General features: G+C 42.2%; 1 protein-coding gene across 5 annotated transcripts in view; it reads right to left on the bottom strand.

Moving 5' to 3' along the window:
* The window catches only part of SLC23A2 (solute carrier family 23 member 2), a 149,298-nt gene that overhangs the window by 75,034 nt on the left and 55,661 nt on the right, over window positions 1–18,603 (bottom strand). The window contains exon 1 of one of the 5 annotated variants that reach the window (XM_060123225.1): window positions 7,417–7,485. The exons of the other annotated variants lie outside the window; for them this stretch is intronic. The gene's annotated coding sequence lies outside the window, so the exon portion shown is untranslated. Of the gene's footprint in view, window positions 1–7,416; window positions 7,486–18,603 lie in introns of those variants that run through there. 5 annotated transcript variants of the gene reach the window in all.

Raw genomic sequence — 18,603 nt, forward strand, 5'->3', positions numbered from 1 at the left:
ACCTTTATCTTCTAAATACTTTACTGTATTTTCTAAATTTCCTAATGTGAGCATGGATTACTTTTATAATCAGAGAAGGGCTTTTTTATGTAAGTCTAATATAAATCATGTTCAGATCTGATTTCAGATGGTCATTCTCAGCAAAAGAAGGAAGACTTGCTTCCTGGCTGCTAGAAGACAAAAGGGAAAAGACCTCAGATGCAAAGGAATCATGACTTTCCTAACTGTAAATGAATACAAAGCATGATGGAAGGATACAGAATTAAAGATTCTGCTCTATCAGTTCATTACTTCCCCAAACCAACTAAAAAACAAACAAAAAAAGTACCCTGTGTTCTGTTTGTGTGTCTCTTTTTTCATGGACGGGTGTCACCATACACCCAGGTGCCCTACCCCAACCCCTTCAGGTCATTCCTGACTTCCTGTTGTACCCACATCCAACCCAGCACCAAATCTGGTCACATCTACCTCTTCAGCACCTCTCAAAGCTGCCTTTTCCTCATCCACCTATCTTTCCTCTTAGATGCCCCCAAGGACCCCAATTCCCAGTTTCTTGACCTCAGCAGGACTGCCAAACCCTTTATCCAAATGCCTTTTCAACATCTTGAGCCCCAGAGCCCCTGCATCAACCTTAATTCCCTCTTCACCCTACCTAGGGACCATGGCACATCACTACAAGCCCTCACTGTCCTCTCTGGTGCTCACCTGGCTAAATCAAGCAATCCATCCTTACTCCTCATCCACCTGGCTTTCACAGTGCTTTCCTCACTGACTGCAAACGCACGCAAGAAGGATGCCATTCTCCTGCTCAAACAATGACCTCTCTTGAGGTCTCTCTCCCACCTCAGCCACCACTCCTTACCTGTCCCTCTTGCTGGCCCTCCTCAGCCTCCATACCTCCAAACACTGCATCTCCTCAGTGCAGGGCCCTCAGACCCCCTTTCTCTCTTAGGGGCATCTACCCCCAGGAGATGCCATCTAATTCCTTGGCTTTAAATACCATCTCCACACTGCTAACCTCCAGTGAATAGCTCCAGCCCACACTGCTTCCCTTACCAACTTTCTATCCAGTGTCTCCACGGCCAACACCAAACTCATGACGACTCCCTCCGCCTTGCTCCATGTCAGTACTTGGCCAGTTCCTCTCCAAGATGCTTGGGGGAAACCTGAAACCATCCTTGTCTTCTCTCTCTTGCCCCTACTCTCGTCTAGTCCATCAGCATCCAGGTCAGCTCTCCTCCAGTGCCTGACCACTGGTCACCACCTCCACACCAATGGCACCCTGGCTGGAGCCCTGTCAGCTCACCTGCTCTATGGCAGTCACCTCCTGAATGCTCTTCTGCTCCCCTCCTTCAGTTGGCTTCCCACTCAGCAGCCAGAATGATCCTTTAAAACTAGGCAGAGCACGTCACACCTCTGCTCAAAGGCCACCAACAGCTTTTCATCTAACTCAAGAAAAGCCAAAATCTTTACCAGGGCCAATGAGGCCTACACAGTCTGTTGACCCTGCCCTACCCTCTGTCCAGCAGCACCACCTACTCAGCGTTCCTCAGATATACCAAGTGCCTCTTGCCTCAGTGCCTTTGCACTTGCTGCTCACACTACCATGATGGGCTTCCCTCAACTCCTTCAGGCCTTTACTCAAATGCCATCTTCTAGTACAGCCTTTCCTGGCCACCTGAAAGGTCAACACACCACCCCTAGCAGTTTCTATCCCTCTTCCTGGTTTTATTTTTTCCTTGGTACTTATCAATATCTAACACCTACACAACTGACTTATTTTTAGTGTACATTACCTGTCTCCCCTGCCAGAAGGAAAGCTCTGTGAGGTCAGGGTTTTTTGCTGTTTAATTCACTGCTGTTTCCTAGACCCCTGAACCTGAGGGAAATACTGAGTGCATTTTTTTAAAGGATAAATTAATCAATAGTCTGCAAGTCCTGAATCACCCCTATCTGACTTTATATTCTATTCCTCACTATCCCCCTTCCTTGATTTATTTTCTTCACAGAATTTGTCACCAGCCACTACATGATGCTTCTGCTTAGTTGTTTATTTTTTGTCTCCTCTCACCACCACCAGGAGATCAATTTCACGGCAGTAGGAACCTGTGTTCCCAGCGCCTCACATGGAGCGTCTGGGAAGGAAAGAATTCCTTTCCTTCCTACTCTCCCAGATCAGGTCACGATCAGTTCCCACCTGAACTGCTCTAATACCCTAACTCTCCTTCCAATCCCCAGATCCTTCCACTCCCAGTGCCCACAGCAGGAATTCTCTACCCTAAAATTTGAATGCAATTGATTTTGCTACAACCGTTCATGAGCACCTCCATTGCCCAACCCAACTCTGGTGTACTGTTTACACTGAACTTGTGCCCAGAGTGAACATGGTTCCACTGTTCCCCCAGCCGAAAGGCCCTCGTTCTCCCTTCCCTGGACCTGCTACACCCAGACATTTTCAGGACTCTGATGTGATCTCCTCTGTGGCTGGGCAGGGGTCCCTTGTGGGCACTCTCACAGCACCCTTACTGAATTCAAACCCTAACACTATGGTTTGTTTGTCAACTTGCCATACCTCCTGCTATATTAGAAAAACCCAGTTTGGTCTACCTCCTGCATCTTTCTTTCCTGTGTATCTCCTTTACTACTCACACAGAATACTTAACTTCTGACACTCCTGCTACCAAATGTGTAGGGATTTTTCTCCACAGCAAGTAATTCTCGGTGACACCAGCTAGGTGTTCTATTGGGTTGGCCAAAAAGTTCCTTTGGTTTTTAAGTAAAAATGAAAGACACATTTTTCATTTTCACTAAGAACTTTATTAAACAATGTATTCAAACTTTTGTTCCACTACCTTCTGCCACTTTTCAGGCAACTTCATAATTCCATTCTCCCAAAACTTTTTATCTTTTTGAGCAAAGAACTGTTCCAGGTGCCTTTTACAGTCTTCCAGGGAATTGAAATTTTCTCCATTAAGAGAATTTTGTAAAGATCTAAATAAATGGAAATCCAAAGGTGCAATGTCTGGTGAATATGGTGGATGAATCAGAACTTTCCAGCCAAGCTGTAATAGTTTTTGCCTGGTTGTCAAAGAAACATGCAGTCTTGCGTTACCCTGATGGAAGATTATGCATTTTCTGTTGACTAATTCTGGACGCTTTTCGTCGAGTGCTGCTTTCAGTTGGTCTAATTGGGAACAGCACTTGTTGGAATTAATTGTTTGGTTTTCCGGAAGGAGCTCATAATAGAAGACTCCCTTCCAATCCCACCATATACACATCACCTTCTTTGGATGAAGACTGGCCTCTGGTGTGGTTGGTGGTGGTTCATTTCACTTGCCCCACGATCTCTTCCATTCCACATTATTGTACAATATCCACTTTTCATCGCCCATCACAATTTGTTTTTAAAACGGAACGTTTTCATTACGTTTCAGTAGAGAATTGCATGCGGAAATATGGTCAAGAAGGTTTTTTCCACTTAACTTACGTGGAAGCCACACATCAAAGCGATTCACATAACCAAGCTGGTGCAAATGATTTTCAGCACTTGATTTGGATATTTTGAGTATGTCGGCTATCTCCCGTGTGGTATATAACATTGACTCTTCTCAATTAATGTCTCGATTTGATCACTATCAACTTCAACTAATCTACCCAACCATGGAGTATCATCTAGCAAGAAATCTCCAGCATGAAACTGCACAAATCACTTTTGACACATTCGATCAGTCACAGCACCTTCTCCATATACTGCAAAAATCCTTTTTTTTTTTTGCATTTCTGTTGCATTTTTACCTTCCTTGAAATAATAAAGCATAATATGCCAAAAATGTTGTTTTTCTTCCATCTTCAACATTAAAATGGCTACACAAAAATTCACCAATTTTGATGTCTTTTTTTAAATGCACGCTGATATGACAGCTGTCACAATACAATCTAACAAAATTGTTTGGAATGAAGTTAAAGACAACTAAGTGCTACTAGAGCCATCTTATGGAAAAAAACGAACGAACCTTTTGGCCAACCCAATACAATTTAACTCAACTCTGATACTGTCTACCTAGATAAGAGTGTCAGAGCCCACAGGTTAAGGGCTCAGTCCCACAGGACTACTGCCCCTGCTACTTCTGATACCAATCTCAAGTAGTAACCCCAGCTTTACCCACAACTTCTGTCCAATTTGTCTACAAATTGGAGGTCCCCACGACCCCCTCCCCAGGTTTGATTAATTTGCTAGAGCTCACAGAACTCAGGGAAACACTTATGTTTACCAGTTTATTAAAGGATATGATAAAGGATACAGATGAACAGCCAGATGAAGAGATACAGAGAATGAGGTCTAGGAGGGGCCCGAGCACAGGAGCTTCTGTCCCTGTGGAGCTGTGGTGCATCATCCTCCTGGTGTGAATGTTTTCACCAACCTAGGAGTTCTCCAAACTCTCTACTGTTGGCTTGTATGGAGGCTTCCTCAAGTAGGCATGATCAATCATTAACTCCATTTATAGCCCCTCTCCCTCTCTAGAGGATGAGATATGAGGCTGAAAATGCCAAGCTTCAAATCACGGCTTGGTCTTTTTGGTGACCAGTCACCATCCAGAAGCCCACGCAGAGTCATCTTGTTAGAACATGATGCTCCTAGTGTTCTTTTCACTTAGGAAATTACAAGGAGTTCAGGAGTTCAGAAATTACACAGGGGTTCTGTGCCAGGGACCAGGGGCAAAGACCAACTTATATATTTTCTATTACTTCACACCTCAAGTGGGCTATAAGTAGCTTATTACCAGGTTTGTGTGGTACCCACCATGTTGGGGGCATTATGGGTTCCTAACATTATATGGCTCTGAAGAAAATACACTAGGGAAATCTGAAACAAATAGCGGATTTGTATGAACACTGATGAGTATTTCTCCCATTCCTTGTTAAAACTGAACCAAATAAAGCTACTCCTCTGTCCATAATATCTCCAGACTGAATGATCCACTCTTGGTACCCAAAAGAGGAGACTCAAATATTCTCACAGAGCCTATAGAAGGAGAGAAAATAAAAACTTAAGGCACCCTAAGCACTTCACCCAGCCCAGAACTGGGTGGTGGAAACATCAGACTGTATTATAGGTGGGGCTTTGCCAACAGTAAGTTTAAGCTATTTACCTGGTTTTCCCTGGATGCCCTTCCAGGTTCAGAAGATACAGGAGCTACCAACATAGGAGGACTGTAGAGGCAACACATGACTTTGTCCTGGCTGTGCTTCCCCGGCCGGTGTCCTTAGGGTATGGCAGTTCTTCGAGACTCTTTTTGTTTTTCTGGTTCCAATTTCTTGCCAGGCTGCATTCACCCCTTACACATTTCCTAGCTGCCTTTAAAAGCACACAAACTTGCCTAACAAGATTCCCATGGGATAAGGAGAAGACCTTTTGCTATCCTTCTATTTAATATCAACACTGATCATATGATCTAATTTCTATCAACCTTGGGGCTTTGCATGTCTCTTGTTCTTAATGTGATCCATTCATTATTCTTCCTCTATTTATGGACTTATTCTTTTTCTCTTTATTTTCATGTGTCTTTCTTTTATTTTGTTTAAAGACATTGTGATTTCCTCCCATAGGAGTTTTTTAAAAATCAGCACTTGTGACATTTGAGGAAGCAGTTATCTAACACAGGATGCCCAAGTGAGACCCTGAACACACACCCCACCAGCAACCCACTCGAGATACCTTCCCCAAACCTGGTTCTGAGGAACAGACAGCTTTGATTCCCACTGCCCCACCTCCCTACACTCCAGCACACCAGTCCCTAAATATCTTAACAGCCAGCCTGAGGCCCAGCTTCAGACTCCAAAGCAAACAAGGAAATAAGACCCTGCATTTTAGAGTCTAGGAAGGCCCTTACCAGCAAGTTTTTAAAAAAGCTGACTAGTGCAACTGAGGAACTAGATTTTAGATTTTATTTAATTTTAATTAACTTACATTTAAACAGCCAGATGTGGCTAGTAGCTGGTAGCACAAGAGCTAGAGAACCTAGGGGTGGCACAGATCTAGAGAAAAAAACGAATACAGAGCTGCCCTATTGGTCACTCTTCAATGTTTATGTTTTGGAAAGCCAGGATGAAGTAAGGCCCTAGCAGGCAGTGATGCCCTGGTGCCAATGCTCTGAGACACCCACATGTGGGCATCTCCAGCAGTGAGGTCCTCAACTCTCCTTTCTTCCTATTTCAGCTCTCTCCCTGGCAGCAATATCCACCTCTTCAGATTCAGCCACCAGCCACCTTAGCCCCAAGTCTTTTTAAAAATTTTTTATTATTATTATTATTATTATTATTATTATTGCACTCCTGCTCTCTCTCTGCTCCAGGTTCCACACCCCCAATTCCTAGAGGATCTAGGAGTTTCATCAGCATTTCAAATCCACAATTGTTCAAATGAAACCCATTATCTTCCATCTTCCCCACCCTTCAAACCTATGATTTTCCCTGGACTCCTTATTTTCTGCAAAGGTACCATCACACAACCAGTTTCCTTTATATAAATCTTAATATCACCCTTAACTCTCAGTCCTCTCTCTCAGCCCTCAAAATCTCCTTGGCATCTCTTCTGTCAGCCTCACCTCCACTCCTACTGCACTTACCCATGCTTAAGACTTTGGTATCTCTCAGGTCTCCCTGACTCTCCCTGTCCTAACCTGTCTTCACCCCAACGAGTCATCCCAAAAAGAGTCTGGAGGCCTTCCAGTGGGCTCCTGTTGCACGCTATAGGAATCCCTACTGCAGTGCTCACTCTACTGTGCTGGAATTGTCTACTCACTGCTCTGGCTCATTCACTACTTGAGGGAAAAGAGTAAGTTGTAAGGTTTTATGCATAGATAAGGGCCACCTCTTATACAGAATGTGTTCAATAAATATTTGCTAAATGATTATTGCAACAGATACCTGTTATGGATTGAACATTTTGGCCCCCCCTCCCCAGATTCATATGTTGAAGCTTAACTCCCAACGTGATTAGAAGGAAGGGCCAGCTTCCGGGAAGATGGCGGAAGAGTAAGACGCGGGTATCACCTTCCTCCCCACAGATACACCAGAAATACATCTACCCGTGGAACAACTCCTACAGAACCCCTACAGAACGCTGGCAGAAGACCTCAGACCTCCCAAAAGGCAAGAAACTCCCCATGTACCTGGGCAGGGCAAAAGAAAAAAGAATAAACAGAGACAAAAGGATAGGGACGGGACCGGCACCAGTGGGAGGGAGCTGTGAAGGAGGAAAGGTTTCCACACACTAGGAAGCCCCTTCACGGGTGGAGACTGCGGGTGGCAGAGGGGGAAGCTTCGGAGCCGCGGAAGAGAGCACAGCAACAGGGGTGTGGAGGGCAAAGCGGGGAGAGATTCCCTCACAGAGGATCGGTGCCGATCAGCACTCACCAGCCAGAGAGGCTTGTCTGCTCACCCGCCGGGGCGGGCGGGGCAAGGAGCTGAGGCTCGGGCTTCGGTCGGAGCGCAGGGAGAGGACTGGGGTTGGCAACATGAACACAGCCTGCAGGGGGTTAGTGCGCCATGGCTAGCCGGGAGGGAGTGCGGGGAAAAGTCTGGACCTGCCAAAGACGCAAGAGACTTTTTCTTCCCTCTTTGTTTCCTGGTGCGTGAGGAGAGGGGATTAAGAGCGCTGCTTAAAGGAGCACCAGAGACGGGCACGAGCCGCAGGTAAAAGGCGGACCCCAGAGACGGGCATGAGACGCTAAGGCTGCTGCTGCTGCCACCAAGAAGCCTATGTGCGAGCACAGGTCACTATCCCCACCCCCGTTCCGGGGAGCCTGTGCAGCCAGCCACTGCCAGGGTCCCGGGATCCAGGGACAACTCCCGCGGGAGAACACACGGCCCGCCTCAGGCTGGTACAATGTCCCGCCGGCCTCTGCCCCTCACTCCGTGCCCCTCCGTCCCCCCATGGCCTGAGTGAGCCAGAGCCTCCGAATCAGCGGATCCTTTAACCCCGTCCTGTCTGATCGAGGAACCGACGCCCTCCCGGCGACCTACACGCAGAGGCGGGGCCAAATCCAAAGCTGAGCCATTGGGAGCTGTGAGAAGAAAGAAGAGAAAGGGAAATCTCTCCCAGCAGCCTCAGAAGCAGCGGATTAAAGCTCCACAATCAATTTGATGTACTCTGCATCTGTGGAATACGTGAACAGACAACGAATCATCCCAAATTGAGCAAGTGGACTTTGAGAGCAAGATTTATTATTTTTTCCCCTTTTCCTCTTTATGTGAGTGTGCATGTGTATGCTTCTGTGTGAGATTTTGTCTGTATAGCTTTGCTTCCACCATTTGTCCTAGGGTTCTATCCGTCCGTTTTTTATTTTAATTTTTTTTCTTAATAATTATTTTTTATTTTAATAACTTTATTTTATTTTACTTTATCTTCTTTCCTTCCTTCCTTCTCTCCCTCCCTCCCTCACTCCTTTAGACAACGAATCATCCCAAATTGAGGAGGTGGACTTTGAGAGCAAGATTTATGATTTTTTCCCCTTTTCCTCTTTTTGTGAGAGTGTATGTGTATGCTTCTGTGTGGAAGCTTTGCTTCCGCCATTTGTCCTAGGGTTCTATCTGTCCATTCTGGTTTTTTTTTTTAATTTTTTTTCTTAATTTTTTTTTGTTTTAATAACTTTATTATATTTTACCTTACTTTATTTTATTTTACTTTATCTTCTTTCTTTCTTTTTTTCCTTCCTTCCCTCCTTCCTCCCTCCTTTTTTTCTACTAAATTTTTCTTTCTACTAATTCTTTCTTTCTACCCCTTCTCCCTTTTATTCTGAGCCGTGTGGACGAAAGGCTCTTGGTGCTGCAGCCAGGAGTCACTGCTGTGCCTCTGAGGTGGGAGAGCCAACTTCAGGACACTGGTCCACAAGAGACCTCCCAGCTCCACATAATATCAAACAGTGAAAATCTCCCAGAGCTCTCTGTCTCAACACCAACACCCAGCTTCACTCAATGACCAGCAAGCTACACTGCTGGACACCCTATGCCAAACAACTAGCAAGACAGAAACACAACCCCACCCATTAGCACAGAGGCTGCCAAAAATCATAATAACTCCACAGACATCCCAAAACACACCACCAAACGTGGACCTGCCCACCAGAAAGACAAGATCCAGCCTCATCCACCAGAACATAGGCACTAGTCCCCTCCACCAGGAAGCCTACACAACCCACTGAACCAACCTTAGCCACTGGGGACAGACACCAAAAACAATGGAAACTACGAACCTGCAGCCCGCAAAAAGGAGACCCCAAACACAGTAAGATAAGCAAAATGAGAAGACAGAAAAACACACAGCAGATGAAGGAGCAAGATAAAAACCCACCAGACCTAAAAAATGAAGAGGAAATAGGCAGTCTACCTGAAAAAGAATTCAAATAATGAAAGTAAAGATGATCCAAAATATTGGAAACAGAAAAGAGAAAATGCAAGAAACATTTAACAAGGACCTAGAAGAACTAAAGATGAAACAAACAACGATGAACAACACAACAAATTAAATGAAAAATACTCTAGATGGGATCAATAGCAGAAAAACTGAGGCAGAAGAACGGATAAGTGACCTGGAAGATAAAATAGTGGAAATAACTACTGCAGAGCAGAATAAAGAAAAAGGAATGAAAAGAACTGAGGACAGTCTCAGAGACCTCTGGGACAACATTAAACGAACCAACATTCGAATTATAGGGGTTCCAGAAGAAGAAGAGAAAAGAAAGGGACTGAGAAAATATTTAAAGAGATTATAGTTGAAAACTTCCCTAATATGGGAAAGGAAATAGTTAATCAAGTCCAGGAAGTACAGACAGTCCAATACAGGATAAATCCAAGGAGAAATACGTCAAGACACATATTAATCAAACTGTCAAAAATTAAATACAAAGAAAACATATTAAAAGCAGCAAGAGAAAAACAACAAATAACACACAAGGGAATCCCCATAAGGTTAACAGCTGATCTTTCAGCAGAAACTCTGTAAGCCAGAGGGGACTGGCAGGACATATTTAAAGTGATGAAGGAGAAAAAGCTACAACCAAGATTACTGTACCCAGCAAGGATGTCATTCAGATTTGATGGAGAAATTAAAATCTTTACAGACAAGCAAAAGCTGAGAGAGTTCAGCACCACCAAACCATCTTTACAACAACTGATAAAGGAAATTCTCTAGGCAAGAAACACAAGAGAAGGAAAAGACCTACAATAACGAACCCAAAACAATTAAGAAAATGGGAATAGGAAGATACATATTGATAATTACCTTAAATGTAAATGGACTAAATGCTCCCACCAAAAGACACAGATTAGCTGAATGGATACAAAAACAAGACCCATATATCTGCTGTCTACAAGAGACCCACTTCAGACCTAGACACACATACAGACTGAAAGTAAGGGGATGGAAAAAGGTATTTCATGCAAATGGAAACCAAAAGAAATCTGGAGTAGCAATTCTCATATCAGACAAAATAGACTTTAAAATAAGAATATCAGAAGAGACAAAGAAGGACACTACATAATGATCAAGGGATCGATCCAAGAAGAAGATATAACAATTGTAAATATTTATGCACCCAATATAGGAGCACCTCAATACATAAGGCAAATACTAACAGCCGTAAAAGGGGAAATCGACAGTAACATATTCATAGTAGGGGACTTTAACACCCAACTTTCACCAATGGACAGATCATCCAAAATGAAAATAAATAAGGAAACACAAGCTTTAAATAATATATTAAACAAGATGGACTTAATTGATATTTATAGGACATTCCATCCAAAAACAACAGAATACACATTTTTCTCAAGTGCTCATGGAACATTCTCCAGGATAGATCATATCTTGGGTCATAAATCAAGCCTTGGTAAATTTGAGAAAATTGAAATTGTATCAAGTATCCTTTCCGACCACAATGCTATGAGACTAGATATCAATTACAGGAAAAGATCTGTAAAAAATACAAATGCATGGAGGCTAAACAATACACTACTTAATAACGAAGTGATTACTGAAGAAATCAAAGAGGAAATCAAAAAATACCTAGAAACAAATGACAATGGAGACACGATGACTCAAAATCTATGGGATGCAGCAAAAGCAGTTTAAGAGGGAAGTTTATAGCTATACAATCCTACCTTAAGAAACAGGAAACATCTCGAACATGAACAACCTAACCTTGCACCTAAAGCAATGAGAGAAAGGAGAACAAAAAACCCCTAAAGTTAGCAGAAGGAAAGAAATCATAAAAATCAGATCAGAAATAAATGAAAAAGAAATGAAGGAAATGATAGCAAAGATCAATAAAACTAAAAGCTGGTTCTTTGAGAAGATAAACAAAATTGATAAATCATTAGCCACACTCATCAAGAAAAAAAGGGAGAGGACTCAAATCAATAGAATTAGAAATGAAAAAGAAGTAACAACTGACACTGCAGAAATACAAAAGATCATGAGAGATTACTACAAGCAAGCAACTCTATGCCAACAAAATGGACAAACTGGAAGAAATGGACAAATTCTTAGAAATGTACAACCTGCCAAGACTGAATCAGGAAGAAACAGAAAATACGAACAGACCAATCACAAGCACTGAAATTGAAACTGTGATTAAAAATCTTCCAACAAACAAAAGCCCAAGACCAGATGGCTTCACAGGCGAATTCTATCAAACATTTAGAGAAGAGCTAACACCTATCCTTCTCACACTCTTCCAAAATATAGCAGAGGGAGGAACACTCCCAAACTCCTTCTACGAGGCCACCATCACCTTGATACCAAAACCAGACAAGGATGTCACAAAGAAAGAAAACTACAGGCCAATATTACTGATGAACATAGATGCAAAAATCCTCAACAAAATACTAGCAAACAGAATCCAACAGCACATTAAAAGGATGATACAGGGCTTCCCTGGTGGCGCAGCGGTTGAGAGTCCGCCTGCTGATGCAGGGGACACGGGTTCATGCCCCAGTCTGGGAAAATCCCACATGCCGCGGAACGGCTGGGCCCGTGACCCATGGCTGCTGAGCCTGCGCGTCCAGAGCCTGTGCTCTGCAACAGGAGAGGCCACAACAGTGAGAGGCCCGTGTATCGCAAAAAAAAAAAAAAAAAAAAAAAGGATCATACACCATGATCAACTGGGGTTTATTCCAGGAATGCAAGGATTCTTTAATATAAGCAAATCAATCAATGTGATAAACCATATTAACAAATTGAAGGAGAAAAACCATATGATCATCTCAATAGATGCAGAGAAAGCTTTTGACAAAATTCAACATCCATTTATGCTAAAATCCCTGCAGAAAGTAGGCATAGTAAAGGCCATATATGACAAACCCACAGCCAACATCATCCTCAATGGTGAAAAATTGAAAGCATTTCCACTAAGATCAGGAACAAGACAAGGTTGCCCACTCTCACCACTCTTTTTCAACGTAGTTTTGGAAGTTTTAGCCACAGCAATCACAGAAGAAAAGGAAATAAAAGGAATCCAAATCGGAAAAGAGGAAGTAAAGCTGTCACTCTTTGCAGATGACATGATACTATACATAGAGAGTCCTAAAGATGCTACCAGAAAACTACTAGAGCTAATCAATGAATTTGGTAAAGTAGCAGGATACAAAATTAATGCACAGAAATCTCTGGCATTCCTATACACTATTGATGAAAAATCTGAAAGTGAAATTAAGAAAACACTCCCATTTACCACTGCAACAAAAAGAATAAAATATCTAGGAATAAACCTACCTAAGGAGACAAAAGACCTGTATGAAGAAAATTATAAGACACTGATGAAAGAAATCAAAGATGATACAAATAGATGGAGAGATATACCATGTTCTTGGATTGGAAGAAGCAACATTGTGAAGATGATTATACTACCCAAAGCAATCTACAGATTCAATGCAATCCCTATCAAACTACCACTGGAATTTTTCACAGAAGTAGAACAAAAAATTTCACAATTTGTATGGAAACACAAAAAACCCAGAATAGCCAAAGCAATCTTGAGAACGAAAAGTAGAGCTGGAGGAATCAGGCTCCCTGACTTCAGACTATACTACAAAGCTACAGTAATCAAGACAGTATGGTACTGGCACAAAAACAGAAAGCTAGATCAATGGAACAGGATAGAAAGCCCAGAGATAAACCCACGCACATATGGTCACCTTATCTTTGATAAAGGTGGCAGGAATGTACAGTGGAGAAAGGACAGTATCTTCAATAAGTGGTGCTGGGAAAACTGGACAGGTACATGTAAAAGTATGAGATTAGATCACTCCCTAACACCATACACAAAAATAAGCTCAAAGTGGATTAAAGACCTAAATGAAGGCCAGAAACTATCAAACTCTTAGAGGAAAACATAGGCAGAACACTCTATGACATAAATCACAGCAATCACAGCAAAAAGGTTTTTGACCCACCTCCTAGAGAAATGGAAATAAAAACAAAAATAAACAAACGGGACCTAATGAAACTTCAAAGCTTTTGCACAGCAAAGGAAACCATAAACAAGATGATAAGACAACCCTCAGAATGGGAGAAAATATTTGCAAATGAAGCAACTGACAAAGGATTAATCTCCAAAATTTATAAGCAGCTCATGCAACTCAATAACAAAAAAACAAACAACCCAATCCAAAAATGGGCAGAAGACCTAAATAGACATTCCTCCAAAGAAGATATACAGACTGCCAACAAACACATGAAAGAATGCTCAACATCATTAATCATTAGAGAAATGCAAATTAAAACTACAATGAGATATTATCTCACACCAGTCAGAATGGCCATCATCAAAAAATCTAGAAACAGTAAATGCTGGAGAGGGTGTGGAGAAAAGGGAACCCTCTTGCACTCTTGGTGGGAATGTAAATTGATACAGCCACTATGGAGAACAGTATGGAGGTTCCTTAAAAAACTACAAATAGAACTACCATATGACCCAGCAATCCTACTACTGGGCATATACCGTGAGAAAACCATAATTCAAAAAGAGTCATGTACCAAAATGTTCATTGCAGCTCTATTTACAATAGCCCGGAGATGGAAACAACCTATGTGTCAATCATCGGATGAATGGATAAAGAAGATGTGGCACATATATACAATGGAATACTACTCAGCCATAAAAAGAAACAAAACTGAGCTATTTGTAATGAGATGGATAGACCTAGTGTCTGTCATACAGAGTGAAGTAAGTCAGAAAGACAAAGACAAATACCGTATGCTAACACATATATATGGAATTTAAGGAAAAAAATGTCATGAAGAACCTAGGGGTAAGACAGGAATAAAGACGCAGACCTACTAGAGAATGGACTTGAGGATATGGGGAGGGGGAAGGGTAAGCTGTGACAAAGCGAAAGAGAGGCATGGATATATATACACTACCAAACGCAGGGTAGATAGCTAGTGGGAAGCAGCTGCATAGCACAGGGAGATCAGCTTCGTGCTTTGTGACCACCTGGAGCGGTGGGATAGGGAGGGTGGGAGGGAGGGAGACGCAAGACGGACGAGATTTGGGAACATATGTATATGTATAACTGATTCACTTTGTTATAAAGTAGAAACTAACATACCATTGTAAAGCAATTATACTCCAATAAAGATGTAAAAAAAAAGAAGGGGCTTTGGAAGGTAATAAGATCATAAGGGTAGAACCCTCATAATAGACTCAGTATTCTTATAAGAGGGAAAAGGGACACCAGAGCTTCTTCTGTCAGCCTTGTCAGGATCCAGTGAGAAGGCAGCTATCAAAAGCCAAGAAGAGAGCCCTCACCAAGAATCAAATCTGCTAGTACCTTGATCTTGTTCTTCCCCGACTCCAAAACTGTGAGAAATAAATGTTTGTGGCTTAAGTCACCCTGTCTATTGTAAATTGTTATAGCAGCCAGAGGTGACTAAAACAACACTTTTCTTTCTTCGTCTAATCGTGCCCTACTCCAGTTTGTTCTAAAGCACAACCTTTTGGGTTATTCCCCTGGTCAACACTCTTGCAGAGCTTTTTATTGATAGAGTAGAAACTTCCAAATCCCTTAGCAAATCATTCAGGAACCACCCAGAATCTAGGCTTCCAGCCTAATGGTTCTAACACCATTCCTCCACACCTTTCCTCTTCTACCCCTGACTTGGCTCAGGCTGATCCCTTCCTCTGCACTATCCCAACATGTTCCAACATTGCCTCCTTTCACTTCAAGGTCCATTTCAGCTGCCCCTGCGTCCAGGGCCCAACACAGCCAGGGTCCTCTCCCCACCTCAACACCTCCTGCCTCTTACCCACACCTCTCTTTGTCTAGTGCAATCATATTTTCCATGGGAGATGTGTTTTAAAGTCAGCCAAAATATCACCTATATTTGAAACTACCCTAGAGATTCTCTTAAGAGGACTAACCCTATAATCCAAAATACCAATTCTCAAATGCACTGAGTGGCCACATTATAGGGAAAAGAAAAGAAAAACACAACCAGAACCATGAAGTCAGTCAGATGCTCACACAGACAAGTAGCTGGAGGAAACAAAACTGAGCCTCATTTTTCACCACTGCTCCCACTGGAGCATCAGCTATAGCAGTTTAATCACCACCACTCCCAACTCTTTATTTCGAAGACTGTTCCCAAGAACATCTGTGAAACTCAGAAGATAAATGCCCTGTACCTGTTGTTAGTGTTGCTAATGTGCAGCTCCTGCCTTGCTCACTGGCTGTGAACTCCTTGGGGACAAGAGCCTATGTGATCCAACTGATATAAACTTTACTTAATTAACACACCATGTGAGCTAGATGCTTTGGGCAAATCCCTACATTTCACCTTCCCAAAGAACCACTTGGAAAGTTCTAAAGCCACTTTCACCTCTAAGGCTATCAGAGTCTATGAAATTAGTGTGTAGACCTGTGGTCCCTGAATGAGGAACAGGGAGAGACAGACACACTTCCTAAGAGCAGAGAGGCAGGGACCAAAATAATCCTACCAGTTGGGCAGCGAAAAGGGACCAGCTCTAACCTAGCCTCCTACCTCTGTCCTATCAACAAGCAAATCATTCAAAATGGTCTTCTATCTTACTGTCTAAGTTTTCTTAGGGTAGCAATTTCACTAGTGATTAAATATAGGCACTACTGTTCCTCTTTTCATTGTATTACAAAATATTTTCTAACAAAACTTTCTACAACCCCAAATTCCAACAAATGAACTATTTCTTTATAAAAATTTTTGGATAGGCTTTTGTTTTCATCTGTTTTCCTTCTATTATTTCACCTTCCATTTTCTCATAAGCTCGAGGTAGCACATGTTAACACACTTCTTGGCATCCCTGTTCTAAGTCATCCTGATGATTCATGTGCTGACCTTAACAGCTTATCCCCTTGATATTTCGCTCTCCTCCCACTAGCTCAATCCCATGATTCCAACTCTATTACTCCTCTTTTTCTTCTCCCTTTATAATGCCTACTTTTATAGCCCAAGACTAGAGTAAAAATTCCATAACATCCCTATATGAAACTGCTCTAGTGTTAAATTACTTTATATTCACATTATATTTATGTCTAACTACATATTATATCCACATTCCCAGCTCCCATGTACTTGTAATCCTGCTGAAGATGGATCTGGAAATTAATGCTTTGAGGAATACTCCGTCCCAACCCCACCCCTAAATAACAATGGAGTTGGGAAAGCCCCAAAATAGGCAAGGCTAAAAACAGACAAGCCTTTTAGAATACAAGAAACATAAAGCAATGAATGGGTGGACACTGGGACCCACGAGACTCTGAGCCTGGAAGACCTCAGTCAGGCAGCTCCCATGGAAAAACAGGGACTTAAGGGTCCCCACACAAGGGGAGGACCAGAACCAGGTTCAGTGCTCAGGGGCCAGCGGGTCTCCTCACTCCTTCATGTTATGGTCTGTACCCACTGGGGGAAGACAGGAAGACCTCCACTGTAAGAACAGGTTCTGGACTGGATCCAGGAAAGGAAAAGGCAAAACTATAGGAAAAAATTGGGGAGTGGCAGAGAGAGAGAAGAAAATATCAAAAGAAACAAGGATTTCACACCAGAAGAAAGTAGAACAATTGGAAAAATACTTTAGTACATTAGGGTCCTCAATAATTTAAAAGTACAAACATTTTAAAACAAATACATACATACAAGAAATTAAGAACAAAAATAGGCAGATATAGGGCTTCCCTGGTGGCGCAGTGGTTGAGAGTCTGCCTGCCGATGCAGGGGACACAGGTTCGTGCCCCGGTCCGGGAGGATCCCGCATGCCGCGGAGCGGCTGGGCCCGTGAGCTGTGGCCGCTGGGCCTGCGCGTCCGGAGCCTGTGCTCCGCGACGGGAGAGGCCACGGCAGTGAGAGGCCCGTGTACCACAAAAAAAAAAGAAAAAAAAAAAAAGGCAGATATAAACCAAATAGTAATTTTAGAAATAAGAAAAGAATCACTGCAATAAAACTTCAACATAAACACATGACTGTACACAAAGAATTAATAAATTGTAAAATAACACTAGGGAATCCAGCCAAAAGGAAGCACTAGAAAAAGATATACAAACCATGAGAAAGCAGTTAAAGAGAAATGGAGACAGAACGGGAGTGTATAATTAATAGAAGTTCATTCAAGAATTGAGAGCAAAATACAGTTATTTTCAGATGTTCAAAGACAAAGTCAGCGACCATTCACAGTCCCTTGGTGTAGTTTAAAAGAAAAGTGAACAAAGAGGGAAGGAGAGTGCTACAAGAAACAACAGTGAACATGAAAACTGATAACATGCTGGTGAATTTAACTGCTAACGGTGCAATATCACAATCTGAATGCTAAAATAAGCCTAAAACTCTAAGCCAAAATGACAAGGCAAGTGGGTGGCTAAGGTGTACTCAAGTTTTTGTCTCTCAAGTGGAGAAGGGTGAGGGTGAATGGTCTGCTGGGCAAATGCCACAGGAGAGACAAGTCAATACTCAGGCATGAACTTTCCTCTTCACTTTTCAGAGATGCTCTAATTTAAACTTGGAAACCTGACATCTCTTCCTCTAGATAATCTGTGTTGACCTTAAGTCTTCAGTATAACAGAAAATCTAGTTTCAAAATTTCACTTTACAGAAAGAAGGAAAACAAGTAACACCAGTTGTAAAATCAGTGGAACATCTCTCTGAATTCACAGAGTAAAATTCAAAATACAGTAAATCAGGGCAACCAACATACTTAAAGATGCCATGTTCACGTCTTTCTTACTGGGTAATGTTTCAGTGAGGCAAATTCTAGGACCATGTTTTAAGGAATCCTAGAATGGTATTCTTGACATTAACCTCATTTCCTATATTAAGGGAAAAACAGCTGAAGCAAGTTCCCACTAAAGAGCTTTTTTCTTTCTTAAACCAACACTTTAGGTAACTTTATACACATCAAGTCATAATCCTACATCTGAAAAAATATTAGCATTGAATATAATGAAGGTGTGTAATCAACCTTCTCTGACTGATATAACTTGTCCAGGCAAAATACCTCTATCTTTGATGCTACTGCCATAATACAAGTCATGGACACTTGGGTTCCAAACAATGAATGTCATTCATTCATTCTTCCA

Source organism: Lagenorhynchus albirostris, chromosome 15, assembly GCF_949774975.1.
Source record: "Lagenorhynchus albirostris chromosome 15, mLagAlb1.1, whole genome shotgun sequence".
NCBI lineage: Eukaryota > Metazoa > Chordata > Mammalia > Artiodactyla > Delphinidae > Lagenorhynchus > Lagenorhynchus albirostris.